Here is an 18,127-nt window from a genome sequence, read left to right on the forward strand (position 1 = left end):
AATGCAAAGAGCAGGATGTTAGATGATGCTCATGCTGACATGTAGTAATCACTCACATTAGGTGCATGATGGTGGTAAAATGTATAGGGGTGCACAATAACACCATTTTAGGTGCATTCATCTTTTTTTTTTTTTTTTGAGATGCAGTCTTGCTCTGTCGCCAGGCAACTGTTGCTCAGTGCAACCTCCGCCTCCTGGGTTCAAGCTATTCTCCTGAGTAGCTTCCCGAGTAGCTGGGATTACAGGCACGCGCCACCACTCCCGGCTAATTTTTTTTGTATTAGTAGAGACAGGGTTTCACCCTGTTGGCCAGGCTGGTCTCAAACTCCTGACTTCAGGTGATCCACCCGCCTTGGCCTCCCAAAGTTCTGGGATCACAGGCATGAGCCACCGCACCTGGCCAGCATTAGTCTTTTTAAATTCTCACAACAGCCCAGGAGCACACAATTTAAAGCCACCCCTTTAAGCACAGAGCCAGGACTTCAGACCCAGTGGCTGCTGCCATTTTCTGTACAACCAGGTTCCAGTACTCTGCTGTCCACTGCAGCCCACCGCTGCAGCCCATCACTCAGGAGCCTCAAGAGCACCACAGCCTGTGGCAGGGACCATCTTCTGGGGATGAAGTTTCCACTGCTGGAAAGCAGGTGTGTTTTCATTGATCCTCAAGAAATCAGGTAGTAATGGAGTGCCATGCTGTGTGCAGTACAATGTTGGGAACCGTGGGCTCTACTAATAGGTGTGGACACTTGCCAGGTGGAACTTTGAGAGGTGGTGTTCTCAGCACTTCGCCTGCACAGCAAATGTCCAGGCCCCAACAGGATCCCACAACATGCAGCCAGCCCACCCCGAGCCAGGTGCTGTGTGGGTTGAGGAATCCCTCCTGCGATAGCTCCCCTGTGGAGGACTGGAAGGGAAGCAGTACTCACTGCGGGTCTACGTGTGCAGAGAACTTTCACTTAGTCTTCCCAGCAGCCTTGAACGGTGGGTGTGACTGCCCACTCCATCTTCCAGATTTGGAAGCAGATAGAGAGCCGAGGAGCTTTGTTCTGCCCCATTTTCAGCTTGGAGCTGGGCCCCGCCTGCCCTCCCAGGACAGATGGTGTACCGCAAAGATGAAGGTGGGGTGGGGACTGGACTCCGGAGACAACTTAGACTTTCCTTGTCAACACCTGGCCTTTAGGGCATGGCGGTGGAAGACTCATTTATTCATTCATTCATCTGAAACTTTTTTTTATTGTGGTAAATTACACATAAAATTCACCATCTTAACCATTTTAAAGTGTGCAATTCAGTGGCATTTAGTACATTTACAATATCGTGCAGCCATCACCACTGTCCAGTTCCAGAATATCTTCACCCCCAAAGGAACCGCTGTATCTGTGAAGTAGTCACTCCTCATTCCCCTCTCCTCCCAGGGCCTGGCAACCACTACTTTACTTTTTGTCCCTATGGACTTGCCTGTCCTGGATATTTTATGTAAGTGGAATCATACAACATGTGGCCTTCTGCGTCTGGCTTCTTTTATAGCATAATTCTTGTCATAGCATGTATCAGTATTTCATTCCTTTTCATGACTAAATAATATTTCATTGTATGGATATACCGCATTTTGTTTGTCCATTCACCATTTGATGAACATTTTGGGTTGTTTCCACCTTTTGGCTATGATGAATAATGCTGCTACGAACTTTCATGTGCAAGGTTTTGTTTGAACACTTGTTTTCATTTCTCTTGGGTCTATATTTAGGGTTGATGGCTTTTGTGTGAACTCTACATTTAACATTTGAGGAACTCCCACACTGTTTTCCAAAGCGGCTGCACCATTTTACATTCCCACGAGCAATGAGGGCTCTAATTTTTCTACATCCTTGCCAACCCTTATTTTATTTTTTTCTTTTCTTTTCTTTTCTTTTTTTTTTTTGTTATGTTGCCCAGGCTGGAGTGCAGTGACTATTCACAGGTGTGATTATGGCATACTGAAGTCTTGAACTCCTGGGTTCAAGCAATCCTCCTGCCTCAGCCTACCAAGTAGCTGGGACTACAGGCCTGCACCACCACACTTGGCTACTTGGTGTCTTTTTGATGATAGCCATCCTAGTAGTGTGAAGTGTTATCATTGTAGTTGTTTGATGCATACTTTTGACCTCCTCCTGTGTTCCAGACACCACAGTCGTCACTAGGAAGATGGCAGAGAACAAAATACACAAAGCCCTTCCCTTGTGGAAGTTCTAGTGAGAAATGCCCTAGTAAGGTGGGGTTAAGAGGCCAGGCAGCAGGGACAGGAATACAACTCACTGCAGCTGGGAAAGCCAAAAGGCATTTGCTTTAGGCTCACTACTTCTCTTCATCCTGGAAGAATTAGCAGAGTTTACAAACTCAAAGTCGATGTACAGGACACGGCCAGAGTGGTGAGTGTGCACGCAGCATGTGTGCGTGGTTGGATTGGAGGACGCCAGCCTTGCCTCAAAGGCAGATGCTCCATAGTACCGGCTTCTTACTACCGACGGGTAAAGTAGACTTGGGCTTGCCTGTGCTCTGGATGAAAATAAAACTTTTATTTTATTATTTTTAAAATTATTTATTTATTTTTTTTTTTTGAGGCAGAGTCTCACTCTGTCACCCAGGCTGGAGTGCAGTGGCGCTATCTTGGTTCACTGCAACCTCTGCCTCCTGGGTTCAAGCGATTCTTCTGTCTCAGCCTCCGAGTAGCGGGGATTATAGGCATGTGCCACCACGCCCAACTAATTTTTCTGCTTTTAGTAGAGACGGAGTTTTGCCATGTTGGCCAGACTGGTCTTGAACTCCTGACGTCAGGTGATCCGCCCACCTTGGCCTCCCAAAGTGCTGGGATTACAGACGTGAGCCATCATGTCCAACCAAAATTTGTACACTAAATCTCCCAACTTTTCAATGATGGCACACACATTTTTTAAACATTGCTTGGGGGATAGTTTAGCTTGTGATTCTGACGGGGATGATATTTCTCAGATGCAGAGTCTCATTCATTGGGTAAGAATTTATGGGGGTGTGTCTGGGGATCTGCCTTCTTAACAATCTAACTTCTTAATCTAACTTCTTAACCGGAGTTGTAAGGACAACAGTTTCCCGCCAGTGGAGGGCTGAGCGGGCAGGATCATGTTCCCTGTGTCAGCCTGAGCATCCCATGGCCTGGCTCCAGCTTCTCAGGGCAAACAGCTGTGCAGAGAACATATCTCTTTGTGCCAGGAACAGGGGAGGGGCGGAGAGGGGACCTGCAGGAGAAGCATCCCACCCCCACCCCCAGGCTGGCTTTGACTCTCCAAAGCCACACGTGGTTAGATGCCCGTCCTAGTGGCTTTTGCCCTAGTGGGCCGTGGGACTGCAAACCCTAATGCCTTTTGCTTCCCCGGTGAACTTTCTCTGGATGGAAACACTTTGCCAGGGAGACTGTCCAAATAGAGGTGTCAGGTTCCATGAGAAGGCAGCCACAGGTCTGTGGACAGCCCGGGTGTTGACAGACAAGTGTTAAGCAATATGTTTGTAGGTCTCTTGCTTAATTGTCACAACTGCAGTTAAAACTAGTAGTTCTCTGGTAGGGGTGTCGGTTCCAAAAATCCACAGGCTCCTCTAACAGCTGTGAACACCCTGGCCTTTGTAGATGTTTATTCTGAAGCCGCCAGGGACACTTCACCTGGTTCACCTGATATCCTGGAATGCTCCATGGGATTAGTATTCCAGTCCGATACTTACAGGTTCCTACAGTTCAAGGACTCAGGACGGGCTCCTTCCCTTCTGTGTCCTCTGCCTGCTCTTGTAGTGGTGAGGTGCAAATATGCATGTTGGCAAAAATGTGTGTTTTTCTCCAGATGGAGAAAAATAGAAATCTGGAGTTCACCTTCATGAGAATAATCATCAAAGCAATCCATCCCATTCACCCACCAGCCCCCAAACACTCACATGTTACTCTATGGAAAGAACTTTGGTTGATTTTTCCAATAGGAAGTAACAAGGAACAAATTAATAACCTACGTTTCTATGTACATTTCTATGTCTAAAAGGTCTGTTTAAGTAAAGTCTTCTTCCTAGATTACTCTGAGCAAATATTTTTAGTTGTTAAGAACCATAATCAATATAAAATATAACTGCTGTAAAGCTTATAGTAGTCATAATACCTATAATAAAATATGAAACTTAGTAGAGAATATAGGCAATAACCACAAGGGCTAATGTTTATGGAGCACTTACTCTGGGGCCAGGCATGGTGCTAAGTGCTTTACTCGGATTATTTCACTTAATCTTCACAACCCTATGAGATTTAATCCTCAAATCCAATCAGCCAGGGAAGTAATGTTACCATCCTACAGATGGGGAAATGGAATCTTAGAGAGGCTGAATGTGCAAGATGTTTTACATGGTTATATCATTGGATCCTTAGGCTGACCCTGGGAGATTGACCCTCTCAATGCCCCTATGGAAAGGTATTATCACCTTTTTATGGTTAAAGGAACTGAAGTGGGGGAATGGTTAAATAGACCCACAATTGCACAGTCATTAGGTAGAAGAGATGAGATTTCCCATTAGACAAAGGAGATGGGATTTGAACCCGAGGAGATACGGCTCCAGAACCTACTCCTTGACCTTTAAGAGTTTTTTGTTTGCTTGTTTGAGACAGGGCCTTACTCTGTCACCCTGGCTACAGTGCAGTGGCATGATCTCGGCTCACTGCAACCTCCACCTCCCAGGTTCAAGTGATCCTCCCTCTTCAGCCTCTCGAGTAGCTGGGACTACAGGCACATGCCACCATGCCTGGCTAATTTTGGCGTGTTTTTTTGTTTTTGTTTTTTTGAGACAGGGTCTCATTCTGTCGCCCAGGCTGTAGTGCAATGGTGTGATCTCTGCTTACTGCAACCTCCGCCTGCCGGGTTCAAGCGATCCACCTGCCTCAGTCTTGCAAAGTGCTGGAATTACAGGTGTGAGTCACTGCGCCTGGCCAAACTTCAAGTTATATCAGGCATATTTAACCCAAGGAAACACAGCTGAGACAGACAGACATATGCAAGTATGTTCATTGTGTCAGTACTTGTGAAAGGGAAAAAAGTTGACAACAACCTAAATGTCCGTCAGTGGGGAAGGTCACACCACTTAGGAAATATGCGTTCCAGATGGCACATGCAAATATTAATAGGGGTGATTATTTGTGCTGATATGGAAAGATATAGGTGATACAGAAAGTGAAAAAAGCTAGTTGCTATGTGATAGCATAGCATCATACTGCTTAAAACTACGGGGGTATGTTACATCACATCAATTAAGAGCACATTTATACTGGACATTGGGTAATGTGCAGAGAGTTTAATAAAAGGAATATTTATAGAGTTGTGGGCAGGATATATGGAAACCACCAGGCACACTGTGATCCCCTGGGGCACATAGCACTGGGGACTCTATTATCACTTGCTGTGTCATCAACATAAAATATAACTGCTGTGAAGCTCATAGTGTAACCCAAAGGCAGAGATAAGGATGCAGAGCATCCATGCACAGGAGCTGAGACTTTGTAGTGGACGCAGTCACCTCACTGAGACAGCCAGGGAGGGAGATGGGGAAATCAGTACTCTCACCTCCCCCTCACCTCCTTTTCTCCCATCTCCACCTGGTGCCCCCCAGTTGTCAAACCCACCTGGAAGCCCAAAGGTGAGGGAGCCCATTGCAGCAGGTCAGCCTCCCGGGGCACAGGGCAGCATGGAGAAGTGTGAAGAGTAACCCTGGAGGGCCCCTGGAAAATTTCAACACATTCATACTTAAATACATATTTGTAAGTGCTTAGAAAAGGAATCTGAATACGAACTGGTAAGAGAGGTTTCCTCTGGGTAACAGGATAGGACAGGAACTTTCATTTATTGTTTTGTTTTGAGACAGAGTCTTGCTCTGTTGCCCAGGATGGAGTGCAGTAACATGATCTCGGCTCACTGCAACCTCTGCCTCTTGGGTTCAAGCGATTCTCCAGCCTCAGCCTCCCAAGTAGCTGGGATGACAGGTGCCCACCAGCACTCCCAGCTAATTTTTTGTATTTTTAGTAGAGACAGGGTTTCACCATGTTGGCCAGGCTGGTCTCGAACTCCTGACCTCAGGTGATCCACCCGCCTCAGCCTCCCAAAGTGCTGGGATTACAGGCGTGAGCCACAGCGCCCAGCAGGAACTTTCACTTTTTACTTTATGTTCTATATTGTTTGAATTATAACAAAAAAGAGGCATGGCTTGGGATGAAGCTACAGTGTCAGACTGCCAAAGACGGCCGCACCAACCACATCCCATGTGGTATATTCTTGCAGTGTGATAGTGACGTCCCTCCTTGGAGAGGTGGGGCATGCTCCACGGCCTTGAACCTAGGTGAACCTTTGAAATTGCCTCTGTTGGTCTAGTGCTGTGGAGATGATGCTGTGTGACTTCCAAGACTAGCTCATAAAAGGCAACATAGCTCCTGCTTGTCTCTCAGAATATGTGTCTTCAGGCCCCTAAGTCAATGTGGAAGCAGTCTGGGTACCCTGAAGCCACCATTGCTGGGGAGACCACATGGAAGGACCCTATAGCAATGCAGAGAGATGCCTGTGGAGCCCCTGCTGGGCAGCCCCCAGCCCAGGCAGCAGACCTGTGTGTGTGGAGGTCTTCCAGTTGGCCCAGTCCTAGCCACAAAGGGACTGCAATCCATGAAAGAGCCTGCTATGGTTTGAATGTCCCCTACAAAACTCAGGTTGAAACTTAATCCCCAAGGTGGCACTGTTGAGAGGTGGGGCCTTTAAGAGGTGATTGGATCATGAGGACTCTGTTCTTATGAATGGATTAATTTATTCACAGATTAATAGATTGATGGGTTACCATGAGAGTGGAACTGGTGGCTTATTAAGGAGAGGAAGGGAGGCCGGGCGCGGTGGCTCACGCCTGTAATCCCAGCACTTTGGGAGGCCGAGGCGGGCGGATCACAAGGTCAGGAGATCAAGACCACGGTGAAACCCCGTCTCTACTAAAAATACAAAAAATTAGCCGGGCGTGGTTGTGGGCGCCTGTAGTCCCAGCTACTCGGGAGGCTGAGGCAGGAGAATGGCGTGAACCCCGGGAGGCGGAGCTTGCAGTGAGCCGAGATCGCGCCACTGCACTCCAGCCTGGGCTGGGCGACAGACCGAGACTCCGTCTCAAAAAAAAAAAAAAAAAAAAAAAAAAAAAAAAAAAAGGAGAGGAAGGGAGACCCAAGCTAACACATTAGCACATTCAACCTCCTGCTCCACTTTGGGACTCTGCAGACTCTCCACCAGCAAGAAAGCTAGCATCAGATGTCACCTCAACCTTGGACTTCTCAGCCTCCAGAACTGTAAGAAATAAATTCCTTTTGGCTGGGCATGGTGACTCACCCTTGTAATCCCAGCACTTGGGGAGGCTGAGGTGGGCAGATCACTTGAGGCCAGGAGTTCGAGACTGGCCTGGGCAACATGGTGAAACCCCCATCTATAGTAAAAATACAAAAAATTAGCCTGGTGTGGTGGCACGCACCTGTAATCCCAGCTACTCTGGAGGTTGAGGCAGGAGAATCACTTGAACTCGGGAGGTGGAGGTTACAGTGAGCCGAGATCACACCACTGCACTCCAGCCTGGGCAACAGAGCACGACTCGGTCTAAAAAATAAAATAAAATAAAATAAAATGTCTTTTTTCATAAATTACCATTTCGGGTATTCCATTATAAGCAACAGAAAAGGGACTAAGACCCCCAGCCAGAATCACCCAGTCAAATAGCCCTCAGATCCTGACTCTTAGAAGCTGTAAGAGATAATAAATGACAATTGTTGTTTTAGCAGCTACGTTTTGGGGTGACCTGTCACTCAGGAATAGGTTCGGTACAAGCTGAGAGGAAGCATGAGGACTAATTCCCAGCAGGCTTCCTGAAGCTCCATGGAGACTGATTTTAGAAGAAAGACTAGAACAGAAATCCCGTTTGGCTCCTCGCCTTTGACCTGTAAATCCAGGTGCACTTTATTCTTCACAGTCACGTGTCCTCCCCAGTCTGTTGCAGGGACCCATATTGAGCTGGGGTCCACTCTTGATTTCCTGCCCTTCCCTGCTCACTCTCATTTCTCCCTCCCCTCCCCTCCCCTCCCCTTCCCTTCCTTACCCCGCCGCCCCCGCCACCACCACCTCTTTCTCTCTTTCTTCTTCCTTTCTGATGGAGTCTCATTCTGTCTCCCAGGCTAGAGTGCAGTGGCATGATCTCAGCTCCCTGCAACCTGTGCTTCCCAGGTTCAAGCAATTCTCCTGCCTCAGCCTCCTGAGTAGCTGGGATTACAGGCAGGTACCGCCACACCCGGCTGATTTTTGTATTTATTTATTTATTTTATTTTATTTTTTTTTATTTTTATTTTTTGAGACGGAGTCTCGCTCTGTCGCCCAGCCCAGGCTGGAGTGCAGTGGCGCGATCTCGGCTCACTGCAAGCTCCGCCTCCCGGGTTCACGCCATTCTCCTGCCTCAGCCTCCCGAGTAGCTGGGACTACAGGAGCCCACAACCGCGCCCGGCTAATTTTTTTTTGTATTTTTAGTAGAGACGGGGTTTCACCGTGGTCTCGATCTCCTGACCTTGTGATCCGCCTGCCTCGGCCTCCCAAAGTGCTGGGATTACAGGCGTGAGCCACCGCGCCCGGCCTATTTATTTATTTTTTTAGTAGAGATGGGGTTTCACTATGTTGGCCAAGCTGGTCTCAAACTCCTGACCTCAGGCGATCCACCCACCTTGGCCTCTCAAAGTGCTGGGAGTATAGGCATGAGCCACCATGCCCGGCCTCTTTTTTTTTTTTTTTTTTTGAGACTGTGTCTTGCTCTGTCACCCAGGCTGGAGTGCAGTGGCGCAATCTCAGCTCACTACAACCTCCACCTCCCAGGTTCAAGCAATTCTCCTGCCTCAGCCTCCCAAATAGCTGAGACTACAGGCGCCTGCCACCACGCCCGGCTAATGTTTTGTATTTTTAGTAGAGATCAGGTTTTGCCATGTTAGCCAGGCTGGTTTCGAACTCCTGACCTCAAGTGACCTGCCCATCTCGGCCTCCCAGAGTACTGGGATTACAGTCATGAGCCATGCGCTTGGCCTCTCATTTCCTTTCTGAGTAACCCTCTAAGTCTTCTTATTTCCTTTTTGCCCCCACCTGCTGCCTGAGTGGGCTCTTGGCCCACTGTGTGTTTGGAGGCCTGGATCTGGAAACTCTTCCTACTCCCAGCAGTTGTGCCGTGGATGTTGGATACTGCCTGTCCAGAAAGGACCCTCCATCCACTTCTTTTTGGAGCTGGTACCTCCCACCAAGACTCTGAATGAGAATTACTGTCTTCTTATGGATCTCTCCCACTTGCCAACTGTAGACTGGCCAGGAGACCCAACAGGCTGGTCAGACCCCTCTTCTGAAAATTTCAAACTTGCAAGCACAGGGAGGAGGGCAGTTTGTTTCTCTGTGAGAGCTGAGGGTAGCTTTGCAGTGGATTTTGGAGGAAATCAGTCTGCAGTAGATGAGAATAAATCCAGCCTACAGGAAAACAGGGACTAAAGATCCAAAAGGGGAGGCCAGGGGCACACTCATTCCTGAGACCGGGGATCTGCCATGGGATTACAGTTCAGAAAACAGAAAAATTAAAAAGAGAAAGAGGCCAGGCAAGGTGGCTCACATCTGTAATCCTAGCACTTTGGCAGGCCAAGGCAGGAGGATTGCTTGAGCCCAGGAGTTCAAAACCAGCCTGGGCAACATAGCAAGACCCCCAGTCTATAAAATAAAGATTAGCCAGGTGTGGTGATGTGCGCCTGTAGTTCAGATACTCAGAAGGCTGAGGTGGGAGAATTACTTGAGCCTGGGAGGTTGGGATTGCAGTAAGCCATGATCACCCCACTGCACTCTGGCCTGGGCCACAGAGCAAGACCCTGTCTCGAAAATAAAAAGTGAAAAACAAAAAGAGAAAATTCCTGATCCCTGTCTTCCAAGACCCACCTGCATCTCCTTTCTATGACTTGGTTACACAAGCCCAGCACACCTGATGTTTTACCTGTCTGATCTCAAAAGGCTGGAGGGTGGAAGAGTTAGCAGGAACTAAATTGCAGGGTTTTAATCCTGGCTTGCCAAGCCGCATGACCTTGGGCAGGTTAGTCAGTGACTATGTCTGTAAAATAGGGATGATAACAGTTCCTTCCTCATAGGATTATTGACAGGAGTGAGCAATTAATGTAGAGAGGGTTGGGATGGGGCCTGACATACAGTAAATGCTGTATGATATTACCTATTGTTACTTTTACTTGAGTTGGATTTTCTGTTACTTCAACTGGAAGATCAAGACAAAACCTTCCTTGGTTGCCTCTGGGTTAAAATGTTCCTAAGCACCCCCATGTCCCAGGAACGGGAAATTACCAAGCCACTGAGGTATGCCAGGAAGTGCCAATAAGAAGCGCTTTCCCCATGCCAGGTCCTGGCATATGCCACCCACTGCTGGGCCGTCCTGTTTCCATGCGGTAAGGATACAGCTGCGCAGCTCCTCTCCCTGCCCTTTGGCCCACTTAGGCTGTTCTCACGCTCCAGGCCTCTCGTTTGGAAACCAGATCCGCTCCTTTCTGGGCAGCACCTGGCCCTGCCTCGGTCTCTGTACCTACAGGAAAACAGATGTGAGGCTGGTTTGTGGAGGAGTGAGAAGAAAATATAATCTCTCAGGATGTTTGTTCTAGTTCCTTTCTAACCCTAGCTTATCTGGTTACTTGGCCTCTATTTTTGTTTGTTTGTTTGTGACAGGGTTTTGCTTTCTTACCCAGACTGGAGTGCAGTGGTGTGATCTCGGTTCACTGCAACCTCCACCTCCCAGGCCCGAGGGATTCTCCTGCCTCAACCTCCTGAGTAGCTGGGACCACGGGCATGTGCCACCATGGCTGGCTAATTTTTTGTATTTTTAGTACAGATGGGATTTTATCATGTTGGCCAGGCAGGTCTTGAACTTCTGTGTGATCCACCCACCTCGGCCTCCCAAAATGCTGGGATTACAGGCGTGAGCCACTGCACCCGGCTACTTGGCCTCTATTAAATGTCTGTGCTCACCACCAGTCAGGCAACTGAGTTAGAGGAACGAAAGAACTTCTGGTAAGAGAGAAAATGAAAGGAAATTCAATTCAGTGGGATTTGTTGGGGAACCTACTACGTGCACATCACATGGAAGAAACAGGAATGGACAGTGGCACTGATACAGGCAGGGCAGTGGCTAATCAACAGCTCCCCACAGGAAGACCTCCTTCTACTCCCGTCCTCACCTCTGCTGCCACTTCTGCCTTCCTGGTGGGGGTTGGGGGAGTTTTCCGGGGTTGTGCATACTGGCAGGGAAGGGAGGCAGAGGAAAGGGGAGTGAGCAAAAATGAGAAACCAATGCTGTGGCTGATGTGGCAGTCCCAGCAGGAGGGCTGGACAAGGGCACTGCAATGGAAATGGTAGCCTGGGAGCTCCAGGCCAGTTCCAGGTGTGGATCTGATTTGAAGGAGGAGGATGGGATCGGAGCATCCCATGTGTGGAGTGGAGGCCAGCAGGCTCACCTAGGAGCCAGCCTCGGAGATTAGGAGCCCCAGAGAACACAGCAGAAATTGCTTCACAGGCAGCTAGGCTGCTCCTTGAGATGCTGGGATGCCTAGAATAGAGAGCTCATGATTTCTAGGCACGATAGGGCTTGTGCCTAGAGTGTCAAAAGTCAATCTTTTCAAGCCCTGTTGGCCAGTAGGGGGAAGGGACTCATGTTCTGCTTTGCTGTTTCCATGATATCCAGGGAGGGCAGGGTACCCTGCAAGGGTCTGAATGCTCTTGTGGGCAACTGATGTGTATATGTCAGGGCGGTGTTGGGGGTGGGAACTGGAGGCCAGTTCTACTGTTTTTCTCGGGTGTGTCCTGGGTAATAATCTTAGTCCTGCTGCCCACCCCCCCTCTGATTTTGAGCATGTCATGTACTTCTCTGGGCCTCAGCTTCTGCATCTGATAGATGACAGGGTTGGCTTCAGTCGTCTTTAGGCCCCTGCTGCCCTCACAGCCAGGGGGGTAAGCTTTGCCTCAGGAGGTAAGCTGGGTATGCTCCCTCACAGCTCTGGCCTTCAGGGAAGGAAACTGAGTTAGAAGTAGCCTTGGGCCACTTGGCATAAGGAATGAAGGGCTCCCAAGTCAGCCTTTGCCAGCCCTTCTCAGCACCTGCTTTCCCCCTGTGTTTTTCTAGAATCCTGTCCCCTGACTTCGCTGCTGAGGACAAGTCTGCATTCCCTAGGCCCCTGCTGGGCTGGGGCAGGGCTTGGCGTTTGGCTTGTAACCACACCGGGGGAGGGTATAGCATTCTTTATTTCTCAGGAAAGCTGAGATGAGTGAAGGCCACTGAATTTCTCTTGTTTTCAAGTATTTGGGTTTGGCTAGTTGGTCTTGAAGGCATCTTCCCTCTTTTTGCGTTCATTCATCATGAATCATGACTCCTCATCATCATTCATTGTTCGCTCCTTCATTCAATATCGCGCTCTCTCTCTCTCTCTCTCTTCTAATTTATAAAGAAAAACAGTTTACTTGGCTCACTATTCCACAGGCTGTCCAGGAAGCACGATGCTGGCATCTGCTCGGCTTCTGAGGAGGCCTCAGGAAACTTTCAATCATGGCAGAAGGCAAAGGAGAAGCAGGCATGTCTTACATTGCCAGAGCAGGAGCAAGAGAGAGAGGGCAGAGGTGCCACACACTTTTGAAAGGCCAGATCTCACAAGAACTCACTATTGTGATGACAGTACCAAGGGGGTAATGCACCCCCAAGATCCAGTCACCTCCAACCAGGCCCCACCTCCAACATTGGGGATTACAATTCAACATGAAATTTGGGCAGGGACACAGATCCAAACCATATCAATGACTAAGGGAGAAGGCGAAAGCTCCACTTTCTCTGGGCTCTGGAGAAACAGTTGAACACATCAGAGCCAAATTCTCTTCTGAAACACACTAGCAATGTGATTTTGATAAAGTTAGCCTCTCTGAGCCTCCATTCAATAGCTCTTAAGCACCTGTGTGCAAGTCTCTGTGCTAGGCAGAAAGCTTCCATTCATAAGAGCTTTACATGCATCATGGACTATCACATTTAATGATTAGTACAGCTCAGGCAGGTATTCAGTTCTTCTCTGACAGTTTGAGTCTGTGTGTTACTCAACTATTCAAGAAAGCCTTTTTTTTTTTTTTTTTTTTTTTTTAAAGACAGGGTCTCACTTTGTTGCCCAGGCTGGAGTGCAGTGGTGTGATCTCGGCTCACGGCAGCTTCGATCTCCTGGGCTCAAGTGATCTTCCCGCCTCAGCCCTGCAAATAGCTGGGACTACAGGTGCGCACCACCACACCTAACTAATTTTTGCATTTTTTGTAGAGATGTGGTTTTACCATATTGCTCAGGCTGTTCTTGAACTCCTGAGCTGAAGCAATCTGCCTCCCTTAGCCTCCCAAAGTGCTGGGATGACAGGTGTGAGCCACTGCATCTGGCCTCAAGGCTTCTTGTGTGCCCACGTTGTGCCAGGCACTATTCTAGGTGCCAGGATCAGGAGCAAGTCCATACTCTTGTGGTGCTTGCTTATTGGGAGAGACACATGAATAGGATCATTCTAGGACATGTTGAGTTGTTATTCATCACATGTTGAGTGATGAAGAGGTAACATAAGGAGCTACTGGGGTGAAAGGGTGAGGGAGGCCGATGACAACCACATCTCCTGAGCTTCTGCCCCTCTCCCTGGATGCCTAAGAAGAAGGAGAACACCCAGGCCTGTGCTGAGTGGAGCTTTCAGGCTAGTCAAAGCATGAACTGGGCTGGCAGAGGCGAGAACTCACTTGGATCGCTCTGCCAAGGTGGCGTCAGGTTATTATTTATCACAACACATTCCCTGGGCTTGTTCCAGAGGCCACGAGGCCTCACGAGGGCTTATACTACAAAAAGCATGTATGGTGGGTTACTTTGGGGTCATCACCCCTTCTGAATACATCTGAGCAACTTTTTCTGAAACATCTGTTTCATTTTTGAAAAGACAGGATATGCACACAATACTAGATATAAAAGATATAAGATGGTATACATTGCAAAGTAAGTCTCTCCCTGCCCCTGGCCCCAGCCCCAGGCCTCTGCCCCATCGAGGTTCAGGTAACCTGGAGGGATCTGGATGACTTCCCTGTTTGTCCCTGGGCTTCCTACACACTAGCATGCAGATTAATAATTCTTTTCCAACTTTACAACCCTTGTTCTCCTTCTGCCAAAATGCATGCCCTCTACCTGGAAAGAAGGCCCAGGGAAGGATCCCAAAGAAGGAAGAATAGAAGCAGGTCCTGTCTAAACAGGGGCAGAATCCTAGCACTGCTAACAGTGTGGGTTTGGAGTCAGCAGAGCGGGCAGAAATTCTGGCTCTTCCTCTTTCTGGCTGAGTAACTTGGGCAAGTGAAGGAAGCTCCCCTAGTCCAATCTGCCACTCTGTAAACTGGGGCTCATCATTAGCCCACCAAGACATGAGGATTTAGGAGCTGGTGCAGGTGGGCCCTTGACCCTGCCCGCCACAGAGCTAAGCTGCAGACGGTGGTGGCTGTAATGACCACTGCATGGGTTCTAGGCCTCCCTTGAGCCCACACTTGTATGCAGGTTGTGTGCCTAGGTCATCAGGCAGTCTCGTCAGGGTGTGAAAGTCACAGAAGGGTCACCTGCAACCGGTGTGTGCATGTCAGGGTGGTGTTGTGGGTGGGAATTGGAGGCCAGTTCTACTGATTTTCTCAGGTGGGTCCTGGGTCCTGCTGCCCACCCCCACCTCTGATTTTGCGCATGTCATTTACTTCTCTGGGCTTCAGTTTCCACATCTGATAGATGACAGGGTTGGCTTCAGTCATCTTTGGGCCCCTACTGCCCTCACAGCCAGGGGGGTAAGCTTTGCCCCAGGAGGTAAGCTGGGTATGCGCCCTCACAGCTCTGGCCTTCAGGGAAGGAAACTGAGTCAGAAGGAGCCTTGGGCCACTTGGCATAAGGAATGAAAGACTCCCAACTCAGCCTTTGCTAGCCCTTCTCAGCATTTGCTTTGTCCCTGTGTTTTCTAGAATCCTTCTGTTCCCTGATTTCGCTGCTGAGGACAAGTCTGCATTCCCTAGGCCCCTGCTCAGCATGGGGAGGGTTCCAGGAGCTGGAGCCAGGCCAGGTCTGAAGAAAGTCAAGTCAGGGGTGTAAGGATTGGCCAGGCTCAGGTTCAGGCTAAAACATGCCCAGATGGCACTTCTGAGGGGGGATGGGACAAAAGCCACTGTGGCAAATCACTGACCATACCTGTCACCCTGGAACTTGGCTCCAGGCTGCTGTTGTCAAGAAAGGAGAGGGTTGCTAAGAAAATAAACCCTCTGTAGCTGGCAGCTGCCTGACGCTGGCCCCAGCTGTGCTCGCAGATGACGTGCAGACCTAAACTCGTGTTTGACAGAGTTTGTGTTCGTCAAGGCAGTGAAGAGGAAACTTTCTGGCAGGCAAGAAAAGCTCAGTAATGCCTCCAGGAAAAGGCGTGTCGTGCTGAACTACCTCTTTCAGCTGGCTTGACATGAAGCTGTTTGCAAGAACTTTATTGTGACTGTTCCTGAAGTATGAAAATCACTCTGGGATCCGGGGAAGTGCTCTGCAGAAGGCAACGAACTTCGTTGTTCTTGCATATTTTCCATGCAGAAGCCAGAGTCCAGAAAGCAACGTCAACATTTTCGTGAGGTGTCCTACCTATGGTGGCCCTTCCATCTTCCTGTTTCCCCAGACAGACATGAGCCACTGTGGGCATGGAGCCCACGCCCTTCCTCCTGGGCCCTCCCTCCCCACCTCCAACCCACTGCCTTCATAATTCTAGAGCCACCTGTAAAAGTCACCTATTGCAGGTTCATTGTTAAGGACAATGGGAAGAGGAGAAGCCAGAGGAAGACTGTAGAAGGCTGAGCTCCTCCAGAGGAGCGGGAGCCCTCAGACTACCCCAGCACATAACCTCCCCATCCCATGCCCCAGTGACTCCACTGCACACTGCAGGACGGCATGCTATGTGCAAGCTGCTTAAGGCTGACCATGCATCCTTGCCCAGGCCATCTCAGCCCAACTGCAAATCCTGGCCTTCATTATCAGGAGGAAGATACTCTAAGGCTGGGCCGACATGGACCGCTGGCTGGATGGCACCATGCATCCTGTGGCCTGCCAACATGGGAGGACCCTCGTGGGAGGGACATAGCTATCATCTGCACCTCTGCAGAGCTTTCACTTAGTTCTTGTTGCTTTGGGGCAGCTGTCCTTCTGTCAGTTTTCTTCTGGAAAAACAAAGCTCCCCTGGAAAGGCTCCTCAGAGCTGGCCCTGCCCAGCCAAGAGAAGGACACTCTTGCAAGGGCAGCTGCTTTCCCACACAGGACTCCCTCCCCTTCTGTCCTCAGAGGTGAGGTGTCCACCCACCCCACCAGCCACAGTGTGGGATAGAACCAGGCAAGGGCTCAGGGCAAGTCGGCCTGGGCCTTCACGCAGTGGCCTCTGCCCCTTCTATCTGTGTGGTGGACTCATGGCGGTAGTCGGGCCCTTTCCTACCCTCTCCAGGGCAGGCTCTCCTTGTAACATTAGGTTACTCTGAGTAATGGCTCGTCAAAGAAGCCAGCGTACTGCTCTCTGGAAGCTTACATGGTAAAAAGGACTTTGCAGGTGTAATTAGGCTAAACATCTTGAGATGGGAAGATTTTCCTAGATTACCTGGCGGGGCCAATGTAACCACAACGGTTCTCATCAAAGGGAGGCATGAGGTCAGAAGGGAGAGAAGATGTTACGCTCCTGGCTTTGAAGATGGGGTCATGGGGCCAAGAGGCCATTTAGTGTGGGCGCCTCCAGATGCCAAAAAAGGCAGAGAAACAGATTCTCCCCAGCGCCTCCAGAAGGAACACGACCTTGTGGATTTTAGACTTCTGACCTCCAGAGCTAGAAAAGAGTACATTTGTATTGTTTATAGCCACTAAATTTGTGTTAATTTGTTACAGCAGCAACAAGACACATATACAAACGTGAACAAATGTCACAGCTCCTCATGTGATTTCTTTTGTCATCTATTGCTGAACAGAATACATAGTGACAAAAAGCCACCTTGAATTTATGGCATGATCATGGCTCACTGCAGCCTCAGCCTCCTGGGCTCAAGCCATCCTCCTACCTCAGCCTCTCAAGTATCTGGGACCACAGGCATGGGCCACCACACCCAGCTAGTTTTTTATTTATTTATTTTTTGTAAGATGGGGTCTCAAGGGCCAGGTGAAGTTGCTCATGCCTATAATTCCAGCACTTTGGGAGGTCAAGGTGGACAGATTGCTTGAGCTCAGGAGTTCAAGACCAGCCTAGGCAACATGGTGAAATTCTGTCTCTACAAAAAATACAGAAATTAGCCAGGCATGGGGTGTGTGTGCCTGTAGTCCTAGCTACAAGAGGCTGAGGTGGAAGGATTGCGTGAATTCAGGAGATGAAGATTGCAGTGAACGGAGATCATTCCACTGCACTCCGGCCTGGCAAAGGAATGAGACCCTGTTTCAAAAAAAAAAAAAAAGGAGAAGAGAAATGGAGTCCCGCTCTGTTGCCCAGGCCAGTCTCAAACTCCTGGGCTAAGTGATCCTCCTGCCTCAGCCTCCCAAAGTGCTGGGATTACAGGCTGTGAGCCACTGTGTCCATCCAAATTTATGTTCTCAGTATGATCTCAGGCCCAGACCATCTGGGTTCAGATCTCAACTCTGTCACCTAAAGCTATGTGTGACCTTGGACAACTCTCAAGGTTCTGACCTTGAGAGTGAGAACCTCAAGTGCCCCAGCGTTCTCACCCTGTGTGTAGGAATACTAATAATACCTACCTTATGTTATTGTGAGGATTACATAACAATGCATAGACAGCATTTGGAAAAATGCCTGGTATGCTTTAAGTACTATTAAAGTGGTTATTTTTATTATTTTCTTCATTAAAACATATAATACCTGTGCGAAGCATTATTTGTCCATTCAATAGACAATGTACACATAATTTTTAGTCCTGCTTTACTTCACTGCACTTCTATTTTTTAATTTGTCCCAAGAATTGGGACTTGCATAGAAGAAAA

General features: G+C 48.9%; 1 protein-coding gene across 26 annotated transcripts in view; it reads right to left on the reverse strand.

The window, feature by feature from the left end:
- BAALC (BAALC binder of MAP3K1 and KLF4) overlaps positions 1 to 18,127 on the reverse strand; it is a 1,274,875-nt gene that overhangs the window by 458,457 nt on the left and 798,291 nt on the right. Inside the window, exon 1 of one of the 26 annotated variants that reach the window (XM_050800769.1) lies at positions 7,473 to 7,476. The exons of the other annotated variants lie outside the window; for them this stretch is intronic. The gene's annotated coding sequence lies outside the window, so the exon portion shown is untranslated. Of the gene's footprint in view, positions 1 to 7,472; positions 7,477 to 18,127 lie in introns of those variants that run through there. 26 annotated transcript variants of the gene reach the window in all.

This window comes from Macaca thibetana, chromosome 8, assembly GCF_024542745.1.
Source record: "Macaca thibetana thibetana isolate TM-01 chromosome 8, ASM2454274v1, whole genome shotgun sequence".
NCBI lineage: Eukaryota > Metazoa > Chordata > Mammalia > Primates > Cercopithecidae > Macaca > Macaca thibetana.